This window comes from Ambystoma mexicanum, chromosome 11 (genome assembly GCF_040938575.1).
Source record: "Ambystoma mexicanum isolate Mex_15411 chromosome 11, UKY_AmexF1_1, whole genome shotgun sequence".
Lineage (NCBI taxonomy): Eukaryota > Metazoa > Chordata > Amphibia > Caudata > Ambystomatidae > Ambystoma > Ambystoma mexicanum.
In genome coordinates this window covers 1482266358-1482285374 of record NC_090934.1, presented here as the reverse complement: position 1 = coordinate 1482285374, position 19017 = coordinate 1482266358, and the positions used below count along the sequence as shown (strand labels likewise).

General features: G+C 49.4%; 1 protein-coding gene across 1 annotated transcript in view; it reads left to right on the top strand.

Annotated features, from left to right (window-relative positions):
• Nucleotides 1-468: 468 nt before the first annotated feature.
• SEMA4B (semaphorin 4B) overlaps nt 469-19017 on the top strand; it is a 567312-nt gene continuing 548763 nt past the window's right edge. The window contains exon 1 of the mRNA XM_069625216.1: nt 469-619. The gene's annotated coding sequence lies outside the window, so the exon portion shown is untranslated. The remainder of the gene's footprint in view (nt 620-19017) is intronic.

Genomic DNA, 19017 nt, shown 5'->3' with positions numbered 1-19017 from the left:
TGCTTAGTTCCAGTCTCCGATGCGCTGCCTTGACAATCCTCGTACCGCCCCTCCCCCCATATCACCTCCGGGTGGGGGGCATCTCCCATACCATTAATAGGGGGTGGGGGGCTTTGATTATTTGCATCTGTAACGAGTGTATCAAAGTGGATCAGCAAGTCCCTCTGTGCCCCCCCCCCCCGTCACCCCCACCTCCTCCTCTGCCCACCTCTGGGGTGACACAGCTGCTTGCACATCTCACTTCCCACTGAACCCCATCTTCCAGGGGATCTCTCCCCGAATGAAAGCCATCCTTCCTGGGAGGGGGCGTGCTCGCGCCATGCTGCTTCTTCCCAGTCCATTCCGCAGCCCCCCTTCAGAGGAGCCCCCCGCCCCTTACTCGTGGAAGACCCCTCCCCCTCCCTTACAGCGCGAGGCTGAGAAACGCTGCTTCATGCAATGTGCGGCTTGAGCAGTCAGCCCCCCCCCCCCCACCGCCTCTTCCCCCTTATACTCCATTTGTTCTCACTTGTTTAAAGACGCACCTTTCCGCAGGCGTCCCCCCGGGTCTCCCCGTGCACCCCACCTCCTCACTGAAGCCCATCTTCCAGGCGCCGCTGCGTCTGCCGGCCGGGACCAGGTAAGCGTTGCTGGCAATTCTCCTGTGCAGCTGCTGCTGAGCCGCACGCACGCGTGTCTCCAGAACCGCACGCACATGCGTGCGTGCGTGAAGGCGTGAACATAGATAGAGCCGGCGCGTCTGCTGGGGGCCCATAAGCAGATTTGCATGCATGCATCTCTGGAGATGCGTGCGTGTGCAGGTGTATTTTCGTCTATGCGTGAGTTTGTGTGTGCATGCATGCTGAAGGTATGTTGGGAGTATGTGTGCGTGTGAAGACGGGGGCGTGCAAGGAGGCATTGGGTGTCAGTTGGTTACAATCTGGAAGCGCCGCCGCGTAGACACGACCTGAGACATGTCACGCGGAATGCGTGAAGCCGGCACTGCCCAGCTGCACCGGTGCTCGCTCTGCATGGGCTGCCGTGCCGCCCTGCTCGTGTGGTGAGATGCTGGGCAGGGCATCTGACGGGGAAGACGTGGGGACTCCGGGGTCTGGAGCTCCCCCAGCAGGAGAGTCGCAGTCAGGTGTGGGGCTCCATGGAGAGGGGGCGCCCCTGGGATTACTGGGGTCTCCGTTCCCTGCCAGAGAGCGACGACAGCCCCCGCTGTGAGAGTGCACGGAATCTAGAGCAGACGGAGGGGGGTGCTCTGATCCCCGAGGTTTCTGTGTGGGGGTGGGGAGCGTATACAGCCCCGCGAGGCTGCACGGTTCCTTTCAGACATCACGCCAGACATACCGAGAGGGGCCAGGAGTCTGTGCGGAGGCTCAACTTCTGTGAGAGGAGTATCTTACGCTCAAAGAGGCAACCCCCCCACCCACGGCCCCCCCGCAGCGCGACCTGGTTCCCGCTTCCACCCTGCACAGAAGAAGGCAGAATAGGGACTGAGTTTCACCAGACATGTATATTGTTGAACTGAAATTAATGGAAGCGTCTAATGCACAGAAACAGAACTGAACAGAAAGATGGAGGGTGGAACTATGTCCACTCCTATGTGTGTTTCGTTCGTGTGCGCTTTAGAGATGAAGACATTCAACTCGTCAACTCTATGGAATGAAGTGGGGCTTCCTCCCCATCTTTTGCTTTGGGGTAAATGAAGGTGGATATCGGGTTTTAAACCATCAATGAACCCCACACCTCTAGTGCACCAGAAGGGATCCGAACAAATTGGAATACAGGTGAATTAGAAGACCTCAGTGTCCAATTTTGGTAACGTGGACAGAACAGCAGGCTTATCTCTGCAAGTTCGTAAATTGTTGGTTAGTTGCAACACAGTGAAAATACAATTAGTACCCACTGATAAAAGGGACTGTCCAGTCAGGGTTGTATGCAAATATCTACTTTATTATTACTACAACAGACAGTTCTAGCACACTACAAAGTACAACCCACCCTGCAAAGGAATGCAGAGGACAGACAGTTTCAAGAAGGAAAGAGATGCAGACTGGGTACTGACAGGAGGGTGGTCAGTAAAGTAATTAATCGCAATAGTTCCACGATACTTGGTTTCAGCACAAAGGGAGCAATGGGTCATACAATGTCACTAGGGGCCTTTGGACAAGAATCAGAGGGGAAAAAGCACAATGTACCTTGTGCTATTGGAGTTCTTGGTGCTCGACAGCGTGGAGTCGTTTTCAGGGCGCTTTGCAGCTCCTGCGACAGAGTTCAAGACGGGAGACAGCTGCGGGTATCAGGTGGCAGGCAGTTTGGCAAGCGAGGCTGGATGTACGGCTGCAGGCTGGCCTACACGGCAGCTCTGGGTCAGGAATTGTCTCAGGGCCGGTCTGCGGGTCTGAAGCACTGGTCGAGGCGTCTCAGATGGCTTTAGCGACTGCGGTGTAACAACAGCAAGCAGTGCAATCAGTTGCAGCTCGAGGGACTCCACTGGCTCGAAAATGTCCTTTAAGGCGGACGTCGGTAGATGCTTGTCGATGCACTCCTCCTTGCTTCTTCACTGGGCTTGTGTCATCATTTAAGGCGGAAGGCCCAAAGCTGACAAGAGTGTTGCAGGCAACTGCCTAGTCCTTGGTTTGCTTCAGAGACTCTCTGGCATTTCCAACCTAGGAAGCTTGCTAGCAGAACCTAGCAGGGCATCCTGCTGTTTGGCTGGGTACCGGTTCTGGAGTTGCCGGATGGGTCCTCTGAGTCTGGTATCTCCCTCTGTTCCTTGGGAGATATTCAGGGGAGGGATCTTGCTTCCCTCTTGGAGGTCCTGGCCTTCCTTCACTGGCTGAAGCTATAAGGCAGACTGCACCTTCAGTCAGGGTCCAAATGAGTCTTTCTTGTTACTCCTTGAAAAGTCTTCAGATGATCTTCCAAATAGAGGGGCTCAGCCCTCTTTCTTTTAAAGCCAAATGGGCCACAGTGATTGGTGGGGGCTAAGCCTACCTTAACGAACCAATCCTGGATCCCCACCAACAATCTCCTGTATGCATGAGGTCATAACCAGAGTGCTTTGCAATAGAAAAGGTAAAAGGGTGAAAACATGTAATGCTAAGTCCCACCCTTCTCCCTCTCTGTTGTGGATCAAAGGGTTTCTCTGGTCAATGGAGCTCTCTGTGGTTCCTGATTAAAGGGGCAGGTCTCCCTTGAAGCTGCAGCAGGATCATGCATTCTGATGCCATCAATCTACATACCCGTTACTACTGAATCGGTTCGCCCTGCTGGGATGACCACTGTAATACACGCAGTCCCACACATGACATTTCACTGTCAAAGCCATACTGAGGGCGGGAGCTGGCTTTAGGTTGACACAGTGCATATCAAAGGTTGTTGGGTTTACCTGTCTCTTTTGTTAACCTCTGCAGCCAGGCCCCATGTGGGCCTGTTTGGATTATACTCTATTAGTACTAATTGGGGTTTTCACACAAGCTTATGCGCCACTATGTATTCAAGAAATATTCAATACAAGTAGTAGGTTTAAACTTGTTCACAGTTTTAATGTATATTCTTAAAGATTGAGCCGTTTCTGAGACATGTGTTTCGGCATCTCTTGTGCCTTTTTCAAATCAGGGCGTTACTTATCACAAACGTCATCTCATGTCAAGGTTCAATCCCTTCTTAAAATTCACAAGCATCGTCTCATGTGTCTCGCGTTGGCTTTCTGTAAACAAGTTTTAACGTACTACTTGTATCGAGTTTTTCTTGAATACATAGTGACGCATAAGCCTGTATGAAAACCCCAATTAGAACCATTGCACATGGAGTGGAGGAACTCCATTTTTTCACACATATGCAACACCACCAAAAACCAACGGATTAAATAGGTGCATAGGTTCAAGAGTTGATAATTCTCAAGACCTCAAAAATTCTTTTATAGTCTATTAGTATGTTAATTATGTTAATATCTGCCACCATCTGTTGAGCTAAACAAAAGGAAAGGGCAGATCCATGGAGCCTTTGATAGTTAATTAGTCTGGCCATGACAGGAGGAAGGTTCTACCCTCCCCCTTCTGAGATGACATGGTATACTCTTGGCTGTCATATCCCAATTAAATATGACTGAGTGGGCTATGCCAGTCAGATAGCACAGCGAGTAGAGCAAGTAGAGCGCTCGCTTTGACATTCGATGCAGGTTCAAATCTCAGCAAAACCAAACCAGCCTTTCATCCTTCTGAGTTTGATAAATGAGCACCACACACCGTGTGTAATAATAAGCAGCGCTCAGATGCCTGAGGATTCGTAGCTCTATATGAATGCTAAATTATTATGCCTGTAGGCTGTGTCCACCCAGAGCACACAGGTCTATGTGTATGCCATGCAGTGAGCATAGGAAAGTGTGCGGATTAGTCCCACACATTTTCCGGAGGTTGATCTACCATCATTAAATTTTATATCAAATTTAAAAAAAAACCCAGGCGAGCACACACCCACCGTGCGGATTACCAAATTCCTCACACCCACCCTGCTCTACCGAGATACTAATGTCATTGGAGCTGAAGAGGGGCCCCCGTGTGCCTATCAAAGGCATCCAAGTGCCTAGAGCCCCCTTCTTCACCAAAAGGCTTCCCTCAGTACCCCAGCTCCAGAGCTGCTCTGCAATGCCCACCCCGGCACTTTAGCTGCTCTGCACTGCCCACCGTGGCACCAGAGCTTCTCTGCACTGGCCAACCCCAGCACCAGAGCTGCTCTACACTGCCCACCCCTGCCACCAGAGCTGCTCTGAACTGCCCACCCCGGCACCAGAGCTTCTCTGCACTGCCCAACCTCAGCACCAGAGCTGCTCTGCACTGCCCCCCACCCCTGCCACCAGAGTTGCTCTGCACTGCGCAACCCTGGCACCAGAGCGGCTTTGCACTGCCCATCCCTACACCAGACCTGCTCTGCACTGCCAAACAGCGCCCCCAGACCTGCTCTGCATCTTCAACGCATGTTAGTAACTGCAAATACTTGGCCCATTCTTTAAGGCAGCCATCCTTTACTACTTGCACTATCTGTGCAGGTGCTGTCATCAATAAGTGTGCACTGCATCATGTCATTCCTTCTTCCCATTCTGTACTGGTGGCTACTCCATATACCACTAGCTGAGGTCTCCCCCAGCATCCCGGCAATCCTGGTGTTTCCCATGTGTTGTTGCACAATCCAGTCTCTTTTCTTCAACAATCCTCATCTCTCCTCCACTCAGACCACTAAACGAGTACAGGAGCATTCTGCTCTTCCTATTCGGGTCCTTTATCATCTCCTGCTTTTTTATGTAGGCACCTTCATATGGGAACGTTCTCTTTGACATCCATCGTAGGGTTGCCCACTTCCCTTTAAATTGTCCTGTTGTCATACATGCTGCTAGATGGGTGAGGCACGTCGCATCATGTGTAGTTATTGCCCTTGCTATACATGTTCTGGCGGTGCTCATGGCATAAGGGATGAGAGAACATACATAGCAGCTCTCATCTGACGTTCTCCTCCCCTCCTCACTTACGTGCTGATACCACATGTTATTTTTAAATGGGCTGAATTATCAAGGTATGTATTTATATCCAAGATCATATCCTCACGATCTGCTTCAGCATCACTTCATTTATATTGTAAAACATCATTGTTTGCGAAATGCTATAAGACTAAGGAAATACAGGCTGCACATTGTACAAAACATGGCTACAAGAAATGTTATAAAATAATTCATGTGCCGGAATGCATTCTGCGTATTAATCACTCTTCTTGGTAGCAATGTGTATCTTATGAATTGGAAAATCCCCATTCTCTTTTAATCAACATTCTGTTTTATTATTCTTCATAACAACCACACCTTTTAAAAACAGAAATTGTAATAATATTGCAATGATAATCCTGTAAATAATGGGAGCTGTTTTAGGATTTCCAAAAAAGGTGACAATGTTAACGTTTTGTCTCACTAGAGCTGGATAGGATCGAAGTATATAAGTTAAAACAGCATGCAAGAATGTGTGCAACATTATAGGCAGCATAAAGTGTGTGCTCTTCTTTTTTTTCTTTAAAACATTTTCTCTTTAACCTAACAGTAAAAGTTCTGTGAACACTGAAAAGTTTGCTTGTTTCCCTTGGGAATGATCGAAAGTTCATTTTTTTTTTATTTCATCTGTTCTTGTTGGCTCTTGGCAGCCGATCTAGCCTGTATTCACGGAATCTCTTCTCTTGCTTCACTGTCAATGGGTGCCAGAGGGGTAAGGGTCTCCCCTTTGTAAGGCTTTACATCATTCAGATACAGACAGTGGGGGTGACCTTCTCTACTAGGTACCGTCTTCAAAGCAGGGCTTATTCCAAGTGCCAATAAAACTCTTAACAAGCATTTGGTGCCTGGATACAAACTAGGTGGATTCAACAGCTTGATAAGGCTGATACTTTGACTGCTATCTTCATCAATCTTCTTTGAACCTTCCTTCCGATTGTTCATCTGTTGGGTAATAAAAGAAACACTAGCGGTCATTTGTCAAATAATCATGCATCTCATCCCCTAATTTTTTTGCTAGAATTTGGGCATCAGTTTCTATTTCATTGGGAGGAGCAAGTGGTACTCTCATGCAGCATCCTGTCACCGACTCATGAGGAGTCAGGTGATGATCTGAGGCAGGCTGGTTTCTCAATGCGAATAGGGCAAGGAGTAGGCAATATAGCCATCCCTTCTTCAAAGTCATCTTTATCTTGGCGATCCTTTCTTTAAGGAGTCCATTTAAATTCTCACAAACACCTTTTGCCTGTAGGTGATAAGCAGATGAAAATTATGCTTTATGCCTAATAAAAGAGTGATTTGTTCAAACATCTCATTTATAAAATGCATCCCATTATCAGACCGCAGGACTTCACATACAGCCCATCTAGCAAACACCTCATGTACAAGAAATTTTACAGCACATGTGGAATTGGGGTGTGTGCATGGACCTGCCTCAAAAGGAAGCACTGCTACTAACATATATCTGTAGCCATTGCATGTTTGCAACATATCCACGTAATCTACATGCAGATGCTGAAAAAGGACCATTAGGTCAGGGTATTGGTCCTCTCACTGTTTGTTAGGTATGCCGTGATGTGAATTTCTGACAGACGATGCAGTTCACGATAAACTGCGCAACATGTTTTAATACATTTGGTGAAAAGCGGTCTTCTGCGATCATGGCAGCAAGATTCCCTCTGGTTGCATGCGCATGATAATGGGGGATAAATAACTCCCTCTTCTTTTCCATGAATCTTGTTCCTAATGTGGAGCTCAACCCTGCAGCTCAATTAACTGTATAATGGATAACATATTAAAACCTTCCTTCATCATCAATCAATGTTCTTACATTTTCTTACTACTTTCTACTGCAAAATTAGAAATATTTGGAACATATGCTGCTCTTTTCTCTTCAGCATCTGCAGCTTCGTTACTGCAAGAAATCATGTCTGCCCTCTAAGTATGGGCTACGCACTTCACCACGACAATAGCCAATGGGAGCATTAGTGTCTAAGAGTGCTGCATGTTGCACTGGAGTGCCGTCTGCATGGAGGAACCCCTCCTTTTCCAGAGGGACAACCCTGCATGTCCGTTTGACAGAGGCGTAGCTAGGCGGGGGCTAAGGGGGCTATAGCCCCTGTTCTTTTGGTTGTAGCCCCAGATAGAATCTCAGGAGCTACATCCAAAAGGCTAGCTAGCCCAGAGTCCCGACAGTTCTGACATCAACGTAGCCCTGGGTCTTTTCCAGGCCTAGCAACACCCCTGCCGGTTGATGTCACATCCTCATATCTCTGAAGTGCGCCGATACGTGCCACTAATTCTGCAGCCTGTGCTGAACAATGTGAAGGCGATCTTGCACTTGTCACCATTCTGTTTTAACTTCACTAGTGTCGATCCCCTATGCATTTCTACTGTCGATTGATCCATTTTTGAAGAACCATCAATGAATAGATTTTCCCCCCTCCGAGAGCATTGTCTTTAATGTGGGGAATGTAATCCTATGACTCAGGACACGTTGTGCAATCATATACATAATCCACCTTCTCTATTGGTTCTGCTATGAATGTCGCTGGATTCACTACCCTATATCTAACAATTTTGATCACTGGGTTTGAAATGACCACCTCATATCTTAACGATCTTTGTGTAGTCAATGTGCTTTTAGGTTTCCCCTGCTCAAAAATAACCTGTGCCCCCATGCCCAGGCTCAGAGCTCCCTAATGCTGCAGAGCACTCATTCCCCTGCTCTAAAATAATGGGTGCCCCCCACGTCCAGTCTCAGAAGTCCCTAATGCTGCTGAGCACTCATCCCACTGCTCTAAAATAACCGGTGCCCCCATGTCCAGTCTCTGAGCTGCCTAATGCTGGAGAGCACTCATTCCCCTGCTGTAAAATAACCTGTCTCTCCCATGTCGAGTCTCACAGCCCTTAATACATGGAGAGAGGCCCTGCAGGTCTCCACATGGGACAGCACCCCATACAAGTGTCTGCGTGGACAGAGGTCCTGTAGGCCTCCACATGAGACCACGCCCAACACAATTATCGGCATGGACAGAGGCCCTGCAGGCCTCCACATGGGACAGCACCAGTGACGGACACTGCATAATGGCAGGGACAGAGCCCTTTTTTATGCTGTACACCTCCTTTTCCCAAACAACTGTTGACACCATCTCCATAAGCTTTCCTGCCTGACTATCTTGGCATGCTGCCACATGGGCATCTGGAGGACCAGGCCTCACCAACCTGAAAGACCTTTCCTTGCCTCCGAGATGATCAGTTGGTCAGAGTAATACCCTTTGTCATCACGGGCAGAGATTTATATGGGTTAAACGCAGAAACCCTAAAAGAAAAGGTGAACCCACTTCTCCCTAGACAGCCAGTCACATGCCACCCAGCGAGGGAAGGTAGCAAGAAAGATCAAAGGGGTGGAGCTGGCATCTCGGGCCTGATGGGGCAGGATTATGAGAAAACGGCACCTTGGAGACTGAACCACATTCAACCTCCACAAACCTCAAAAAGGCCTGAAAGACCGGAGTCTTAGAAACTGCCCTAGACCCCAATGTATCCCATACATCACCCATTGCACACAAATAATGAGGAACGCGGCGAAATTCCTTGGCTGGTGATGCGCAATTGTCTTGCTACAAAATGGTTGACTCTTTAATGCAGCAAATCTGTTTAAATGGGGTGCTTCTTTGTTTTTTCTGAAGATAGATTATGAAAATGATCTTCATTCCATTCTGGCCGACACATGTTTTGCCTAAAATGCTCTTTCAAGGTCATAGCAGTTATAATTCTCTCTTAAGGTTTTCTGACAGAGGCTTTGCTTGAATTTAAGTGTCAGTGGTCTCCCAATGCTGAAGTCGCCTGATAACACTCTGTAGGGCACTTCAGTTTGTTATCTGATTAAAAATCAGCGTAATCAATCTTCCATTCTTCAGAAGTACACATTTAAGAGCAATTGGCATTGATTGGTGCTGTCACAGAAACTTTCAAATAAGAGAACTGGTTAAATCTTGTAATGGTAGCTGTGGTTCACCATGACCACCCTTAACCACTTCACCATTTACATTATCACATCACCACCTATCCATTCTCAAAGTCCACTTCAACATCACCACCGGCACCTCCCACATCATCATCCTGTACAGAACGACCACCACCCATATCACCACCCTACACGGTGTGCATCATCCAACACATTGGCATGACCATCCTCACCACCGTCAATCTCCACATCATCACCAACACACTATCACCATCCAAACCAGCGACACGTGCCACAACACCATCCACATCACTATCAACATCACCACTAACCACATCATCATCTTCATCACCAACGCAACCCAAATCACCAGCAACACCCTATCCATGTCACCCACCACAACCCCACCCACACCACCATCTCCACCCATGCTAGTACCACCATCCATGCCAACATCAATAACCAGTCGTCCACAATGACATCCACGTCATCACCACATATATCATCAAAACCCCCATGAGCACGCGCTCACATCACCATCAACATCCAAATCAACAGCACAGCCCGGTCATATCACTTTCCATGTTGACATCAACATCCTGGCCGACATCACTCATCAATGCCGCAGGCCTGCACATCGCCTCTCCCATCAACATCACTGTTTACTGCACCATCCACAGCCTAGTTACCCTCCCTTCACTATCATCTCCAGCTCAAAAGCAATGCCACCAAGTATACATCACCAGTATCAGCTTCATGACCTCGACCTTCTACACCATCCATGTTGCCACCCACGGTACTACTTTTGTCCACATTGTCCTCGATGCTCTCATCAACATCCATCTCCAAACCTTCATTCTGACCTAGCGCGCACCCACATGATCACAAGATCTCTAGAAAGGACACCCAGAGCTCCATCAACCTCCACCTAAGCAGCTACACCCACCTACACGCGCCTGCACGTCCATTTTAAACAGTCTGTCAAGTCTCACTGATTGGCCCAGAACCTGACCACCCGCAGAGATGAAAACACACCAGATGAAACCACATCAACATTTGCTTTCAGGTGTGGCGGAACCACACTGATAGAACAATACCCACTCACCACTCATTTCAGAGGACAAACACTAGAATGTGCATTGTATCATGGAATGTTCTGAGGCCTAACCATCCTGAGGTCCTAAGTAACAGATCGCTGTAGGGAAGAAACTCAGACTAACACTCATATTCTGGTGTTGTGGAAGGCTATTAACTCTGAAAACCCTAAGCAAACCAACTTCACCCACTAATCCACTGTACAGAACAGCTGACGCAAATGCTGACATTCATGTCTTGCAAAAGCCTGTCAACCCTTGAGGACGAGTTGCACTCAGATCTCACTCTGGGGAACACAGGATCACTAACATTGCATTCAGGTGCCACAGATGGTGACCTCCTGAGAGGACAAGCAACACTCACTAACCATTCTAGACAACAACCCGCTCCAACATTCACATTCTGGGCCAACAGGCCAAGCCAACAGCAAAGAAACCACTTTGCAAATACTGTGCAAGAGCAGATGACACAGAGATCAGCAGAGCATATATCAATAAGACCTGCTTACTGGATGTGAACTGAGGTAGAACAGGCGGAGGCGGAGGAGAATAGTTGAGACTGGTGTACAGTGTGTGGGACACATGTGTGGGTGCAGGGCTAAGGGAGCAGGCCATTCCGTCCCTGGAATGCGGGTTGCAGGTCGAGTGACCTTCAATATACTGTGGACAGAGGCGGCCCAGTACACAGGCGCGCCCCGTCAGCGCCATCGCAGTTACTGTGATAGCACTGGTGCAGGCAAGGCTTTTTGCACCCCAACCCAACACTCACCCTCTACTTGGAAGGTGAATGGTGGCACGAACAGGAGCCTGAAACCTGAAACTCTCCAGATGTTACCATGATCTCTCACCACTTCCTATAAAACACCTGGAGAGCCAGAGTTTGCGGTCCCCTCCAGGGAGCCATGACCTGTAGAAGAGACACGATGCTTCCTTCAAGATAGGAGCTTAACATCTGGATAGCAAGAGGTTGCGGTCCCCTCAGGGAGCCATGACCTGTAGAAGAGACAGGATGCTTCCTTGAAGATAGCAGCTTAACATCTGGAGAGCCAGAGGTTGTGGTCCCCTCAGGGAGCCATGACCTGTAGAAGAGACACAATGCTTCCTTGAAGATAGGGGTTTAACATCTGGAGAGCCAGAGGTTGCGGTCCCCTCAGGGAGCCATGACCTGTAGAAGAGACACGATGCTTCTTTGAAGATTGGGGCTTAACATCTGGAGAGCCAGAGGTTGCAGTCCCCTCAAGGGAGCCATGACCTGTAGAAGAGACACGTTGCTTCCTTGAAGATAGGGGCTTAACATCTGGAGATCCAAAGGTTGCGAGATAGGAGCTTATCCCCGTGAGTAGAGTTGCCTCTCGAGGGTCTTCGCCCATGAGTCCTTCACGAGGATGCGGCGGTTCTGTCCCCGTGTCTTTGTAGCGGGCCTGGAACTCCGGCACAGGCAGTCCAAGTGATAGTTGATAGATGTTGCTCTACTTCTGGCCGTTCTTGGGTTCCACGTCTGAGAATCCGCCTTTATTACAAGATTCCCGCCCAGGAAGTCTGGATGCACCAGCGATGCCTTCTTCTCATCCTGGATCTGACTGCGCCTTGCGGCCCTTTCCCTCACCAGGATGACCCCTCTCCAGCCTCTCCTGAGTCCCACCACTCATCAAGAAGTCGCATGCCACGTGATTGCGTGTTTCCGGTACACAGCTGTGTGCCAGCTCGGGAGCTTTAGCAACCTGGCAGATGAGTACAACACTACACTCGTCTTAGACACAATCTTTAATTTCAAAGTGGAAACACCCACTGAGGAACAAAAACCCTTTAGATCTCTTCGTCCTGACAGGTATTTGAGCACTGGAAGAAAAAAACACGATTAAAAGTAAATTTTCCGTGAACAGCATGCACGGGACCTCCAAGCAGAGGCGTTGCTGGGGAGGTGGGGGGGGGGGGCGCTGAGAGGGCTATAGCCCCGTGTCTTTTGGTTGTAGCCCTGGATAGAAGTTCGGGTGCTATAATCAAAAGGCTATAGCTAGCCCCGAATCCCGCCAGTCCAGACATTAGCTGATCTTTTCCAGACCTAGCAACACCCCTGCCCCCAAGGCACCTACATCGTAAGCACCAACTGGAGCCAGGAGCCGAGGAATGTGTACTTACCCGCCCTGCAGTAGGGTGAGTACCGGCAAGCTGGTGCAAGCGCGCCATGACCAGGCCTTCCACGGGCATCCGCGCAGTCATCATGTCAACATCAAAGCAGCTAAATCCGGATTAAAAATCCACAGCATTCGTCTTTTGTTTATAAAAACAGATCCTTTCGCGCGCCTTGTGGGTTCTCTGGAGCGTGGAGAGCTCCAATCGCTGTGCGCGATGTGTAATGATGCGGGCGTGAGTACAGGGCGTTCCATAACAACCTTTCCTCGATGTAGGTGGAAAAGCCTGGGGTTTACTTGTCTGACATTGTTTTGCTGGGGCAGGTTTTACCTTCTGCCTTCTGCTCTGCTTTTGGGGTTGGAAGGAGGGCTTGGTGGGAGAAGAGAGAGGCGCAGGTGCTGAACAGGAGTGGCTCGTGGTTGCGGGCGACAGTCTCGCAGTCCTGTGTGGGGTTCCAAGTGGTGGGCAAAGTTGGTACTTGGTGTCTATCTACCCAGAGCTTGAAGGCCAAGATCCATTAGCTGGCAAATCCTGAACACCAGGAGAGTCCCCGGCCTAGTACCCGGGGGCTGTGCTTTAGGTGTAGCGGTGTGTCGGTGCCATGCGGTGCCATGCAAAGAAAGGCCAGCATTTCTCTGCAGTCACTAGTGTGGTGGTGGGGAGGGGGAGTACTGGCAGAACAGAATGAATATAACAAAACAGCACCAATAAAAGCAGCTTCGTCATATGGCTTGAGAAGACGAAATCCTGAGTGGCCACGGAGCAGCCCCTCAGAAAACCCTGAATATGTCATTATTTAGGTTCCTGATTGGATAAAATCTTGACCTGCCTCTTTCTGCCCCCACCACATAAAATAAGACCACACATGAACCCACCAGATGTCCAGCAGCTCAGTGGGAATCTTTGGAGAGCCGCTGGAGTACTGTGAACTGGGCCTGAGTTCCCAGGACTTACTGAATTGAGTTTACGAGTGTGAGTGCAGGATACTATCACACATCGGTGAGTGCAGGATACTATCACACATAGGTGAGCGCATGGGACCATCACACATCGGTGAGCCAACCACAAAGACGCAGATAAGGAGATCTGTTAAATTGCGCCAATTCTAAGACCATGTCATAAATGAAGGGAAGTCAAGAGATGAGGTCAACAAAAGTCCACCCCTCCCATCTGAACAGATGTGTTCACCTGTCCACCCCTCCCATCTGAAGAGCTGTGTTCACCTGTCCATGCCTCCCATCTGAAGAGATGTGTTCACCTGCCCACCCCTCCCATCTGAAGAGATGTGTTCACCTGTCCTCTCCTCCCATCTGAAGAGATGTGTTCACCTGCCCACCCCTCCCATCTGAAGAGATGTGTTCACCTGTCCTCTCCTCTCATCTGAAGAGATGTGTGCACCTGCCCACCCCTCCCATCTGAAGAGATGTGTTCACCTGTCCTCTCCTCCCATCTGAAGAGATGTGTTCACCTGCCCACCCCTCCCATCTGAAGAGATGTGTTCACCTGTCCACCCCTCCCATCTGAAGAGATGTGTTCACCTGTCCACCCCTCCCATCTGAAAAGATGTGTTCACCTGCCCACCCCTCCCATCTGAAGAGATGTGTTCACCTGTCCACGCCTCCCATCTGAAGAGATGTGTTCACCTGTCCACCCCTCCCATCTGAAGAGATTTGTTCACCTGCCCACCCCTCCCATCTGAAGAGCTGTGTTCACCTGTCCTCTCCTCCCATCTGAAGAGATGTGTTCACCTGCCCACCCCTCCCATCTGAAGAGCTGTGTTCACCTGTCCTCTCCTCCCATCTGAAGAGCTGTGTTCACCTGCCCTCTCCTCCCATCTGAAGAGATGTGTTCACCTGTCCACCCCTCCCATCTGAAGGGATGTGTTCACCTGTCCTCTCCTCTCATCTGAAGAGATGTGTTCACCTGTCCACCCCTCCCATCTGAAGAGCTGTGTTCACCTGTCCTCTCCTCCCATCTGAAGAGATGTGTTCACCTGCCCACCCCTCCCATCTGAAGAGCTGTGTTCACCTGTCCTCTCCTCCCATCTGAAGAGCTGTGTTCACCTGTCCTCTCCTCCCATCTGAAGAGATGTGTTCACCTGTCCACCCCTCCCATCTGAAGAGATGTGTTCACCTGTCCTCTCCTCTCATCTGAAGAGATGTGTTCACCTGTCCACCCCTCCCATCTGAAGAGCTCTGTTCACCTGTCCTCTCCTCCCATCTGAAGAGATGTGTTCACCTGCCCACCCCTCCCATCTGAAGAGATGTGTTCACCTGCCCACCCCTCCCATTTGAAGAGATCTGTTCATCTGTCCTCTCCTCCCATCTGAAGAGCTCTGTTCACTTGTCCAATGTATTTGTATTTGTATTTGTATTTATTTATTTATATTGCGCAGCCTACCCACGGGCATCAGGGCGCATGTTTGGAAAGGTTACAGAGGGTTACAGAAGGCAGTTACAAATTACATAATATATATACATACATAGAATAAGGACATATACAAATATATACAAAGGTAGTTAGTCGTCTCAGTATATACAGAGGTAATCGAGGTTGCAAATCATGCGATAGGTGTTTACCAAAGGGTAGCCGAAGCTTCGTCTTGCTCATAGAGCCATTGTTTTGCTCTGTATTTGAAGGATTGGAGGGAGGGGACATTCCTGAGATCATTGGGTAGGGAGTTCCAGAGCTTCGCTGCCAGGACTGGGAAGCTCGAGCCTCTGGCAGTCTGTCGCTTGAAGCTAGGAATGGTGAGTGTGTGTGCTTGTGCAGATCTTAGAGGTCTGTGGGCTGTGTGTTGTGTGAAGCGCTCTGACAAGTAGGCTGGTGCTGCGTTGTTCTGTGCTTTGTGGCTTAAAACAAGTGTTTTGAAGGCGATCTGCCGTGAGGTGGGGAGCCAGCGTAAGGTGCGTCTAGTGGAGGAGATGTGGGTGGGCCTAGGTATGTTAAGAGCAGCCCTGATGGCGTTATTCTGGGTTACCTGAAGTTTGTCAATGTTTCTTTGACTCGTACCAAGATAGAGGGCATTGCAGTAGTCCATTTAGGATAAGATGAGGCTTCTGGCCAGGATCAGGTAGTTATTCATAGTTAAGAAGGGACGGCAAGCAGTGATTAGTTTGCACGTGTACGCAGATTCTGAAACTACTGAATTGGTTTGCCTGGTGAGAGAGAGGGTGGAGTCTAGGTAGATTCCGCGAGTTTTAGTGACATTGGTGACCTTAATGATGTTACCATCAATGTTGAATGCATCATGTTTGCTGTCAAGTTTTGAAAGTTTGGACTGAGAGCCTACAATGAGTAGCTCAGTTTTCTCATTGTTTAGGCAGAGACCGTGGTAGGCCATCCACGCCTGGATGACGGTGTAAATTGCATTGAGAGCTTTGACGTCAGTTACATAGTCACCAGTGATAGGGATGAGTATCTGGGTGTCATCCGCATAATTTGTGTAGGTGACACCCAGATGGTCAAGAATATCAAAGAGTGGTTTCTTAAAGTCGTTATAGAGCGTGGGTGATACGCACGAGCCTTGTGGGACTCCGCAAGGGACATGTGCTGGATCAGCAGCAGCAAGAGATGAGAAGACTCTCATGGATCTGTTGGCAAGGAATGAGGTGATCCAGGAGATGGCTGCATCGGAGAAGTGGGCGGCTGTTTTGAGATGCTGGCAGAGGATTTGGTGGTCCACCAGATCAAAAGCGGCGGATAAATCTAGGAGGAGTAAGAGCGCTTGTTTGCCCTTGTCTTTCAAATCCTCAATTTGCGTTTTTAGATCTATTAGAGCTGTCTCTGTGCTGCGTCTCGGCCGGAAACCAGATTGCCTTAGTCCTAATAAGTTGTTCTTGTCGAGATAGTCTTGAATTTGGAGATATGCAGCGCGGTCCAGGATTTTGAGAAGGTACGGTACCGTGGTGATGGGCCTATAGTTGGTGGGGTTACTAGGGTCTAAGTTCGGTTTTTTGATTAAGGGGATTACCCATGCATCCTTAAGGTTATCTGGTACTATGCCAGATTTAAAGGAGGAGTTGATGAAGGAGGTGATAAAGGGGGCAAGCTCAGGCGCTGCTTCCTTTACGATTGGTGCTGGGCAGGCATCGCCTTGACAATTGGATGGTTTTAACTTCTTGATGATATTTTCCACTTCCCTAATGGTAAGAGGTGAGAAGCTGAAAGGTTTGAAGGAGTGATTGGGGGATGAGAAGTTGGAAGGTTGGGAGTTACCTGCTGAGTCAAGGAGATGTTTTTTTTTAGTGTTGATTTTAGCTTGTGTTCACCTGTCCTCTTCTCCCATCTGAAGAGCTGTGTTCACCTGTCCACCCCTCCCATCTGAAGAGCTGTGTTCACCTGTCCACCCCTCCCATCTGAAGAGATGTGTTCACCTGTCCTCTCCTCCCATCTGAAGAGCTGTGTTCACCTGTCATCTCCTCCCATCTGAAGAGATGTGTTCACCTGTCCTCTCCTCCCATCTGAAGAGATGTGTTCGCCTGTCCTCTCCTCCCATCGTGGATGATGGTAGCTCGGGGGGTTGAGAATTTGGCGCCCTCCTTCTTGCCGGCGATTTCGGCAGGTTTCAATGGATTGATGGGGGGCGTGGGGGGCTGGTCAGTGGAAACTCTGCTGCGACTGTCAAATTGCTGGAGAACAAGGGGGCAATACCCAAGAGACACAGCAAGGATGATCTCTCTCTAACGCCTGCCCCCCCAATATTCTGGACCCTATAAAGGGCTTCTTTTTTTCGAGGAAACTTGGCTTGTGGTTCAGCCCCCCCCCCCTTCCTGTTTCCTAGCGCTGGTCTATCTGTTCGAATGGTATTGTACGATCCCGGGGGACAAGTTTCTAAGCAAGCTGAACTCATCCAACGTATGTTATCGGGTATTTTACCCCACACATGTGAAGGTGTTGTGCAGTGATGTTTCCCACAATCCCCCACTGTCACAGGTCGCATGCAACCACTTGCGAGGCAATCCCTCCATGCAAGCAGAAGATGGCATTGGTAGAGCGATACCTTGATGGGACAGCACCCACACCTGTGCCAGGGCGCTCTGCAGAAGCTTCGCCCACTGTTACGTGCTTCTAGGCACTGAAATTCCAGGGGCCTGTGTGAGTACCAGGGACACGTAGAATTGTGTGATGCCGGGTGCCACAGGGCACATGCCAGTGACTTGGAAGGTTCTGGAAAGAGTACATTAATGTTCATTAGTATCCTTTGCGGAACGTCCCGAATGGCTCAGCCCATCAAGCCTGAGGATTTCAAGGAAACCCCGTGCACTCTCTGGGGACTCACGCGAACAATTGGGAGGAGCGAGGTTTGCAGGCTTTGCAACCCCTGTGCACGTGGAATCGCCCAGAAGGAATGTATACATGATCCAGCTAGCGCCTCCCAGCACCTGGGAATGCACCCCTGGAACTGCCCTGACGTTTGCCACAGAACCGCCAATCCAGCTTCCATAAAATAATATTCATTTTGGGAGACTGGAGCAAAGACAGGGTGTTTCTCTTTCAAAAGCTCATGTGAACTGCGTGAAGGGAACGTTTAAAAAACAGAAAGGTTTATTTGGGTAAATGAAGGCTCCCATTTCGAGGAGAATGAGTTCCATGCTTGACTCTTTGACCGCTTGGAGGAGTTTAGCCAGGAAGAGGAGCTGCATTTGTTCACGTGCCGGCTGAGCCCTGGAGGCGGCCATTTTGTTTTGCTGCTCCTCAGCCCCCGGGCGCAGAAGCAGAGAACTGTGCTGCAGTAGTCTTTGCAAAGCAGCTCCTGGGTGGCAGGGTTAAGGGCAAGGGAGGAAATAGAGTGAAGACACGGGGGTTCAGTCTTTCTTTCATCGTCCCTTCATTGTTGTATTGGCCCCGCGGGCAGTTCTCTTCAGGCCTTGAAGGCCTCCGACACACGCACACAACAATGTATGCCGCGCCCTTCGAGTTGCCGGCCTGCTGCGTGCACGCCTTTATTTATGTGTGTTCATTCCCCCTCTCCCATGAAACTCCTCCCTGTTCTCCTAAATTAGGGACTCTGCGCGTGTGCCCGTATCACAGCATGTTGCCCTCCTGAGCTGCCTTATTGCACCTGTGCATAGCTTCACAATATCGCAGTGTCCACTGCCTGTTGCAGAAAAGCACAGCATATAATGAGGGAACCGCTTGCTACAAACACCTTTGGGTGAACAGAGGTTCTGCACAGGCAGCCAAGGCTTTTCCCGGTCTCAGTGGGTTGTTTCTGGCGAGGATGTTATGTTGATTGTGGTGGGCTCAGAGATGGGAGGAATCGACATCCCGCAGAACATATTAGTGTACAGCACTCC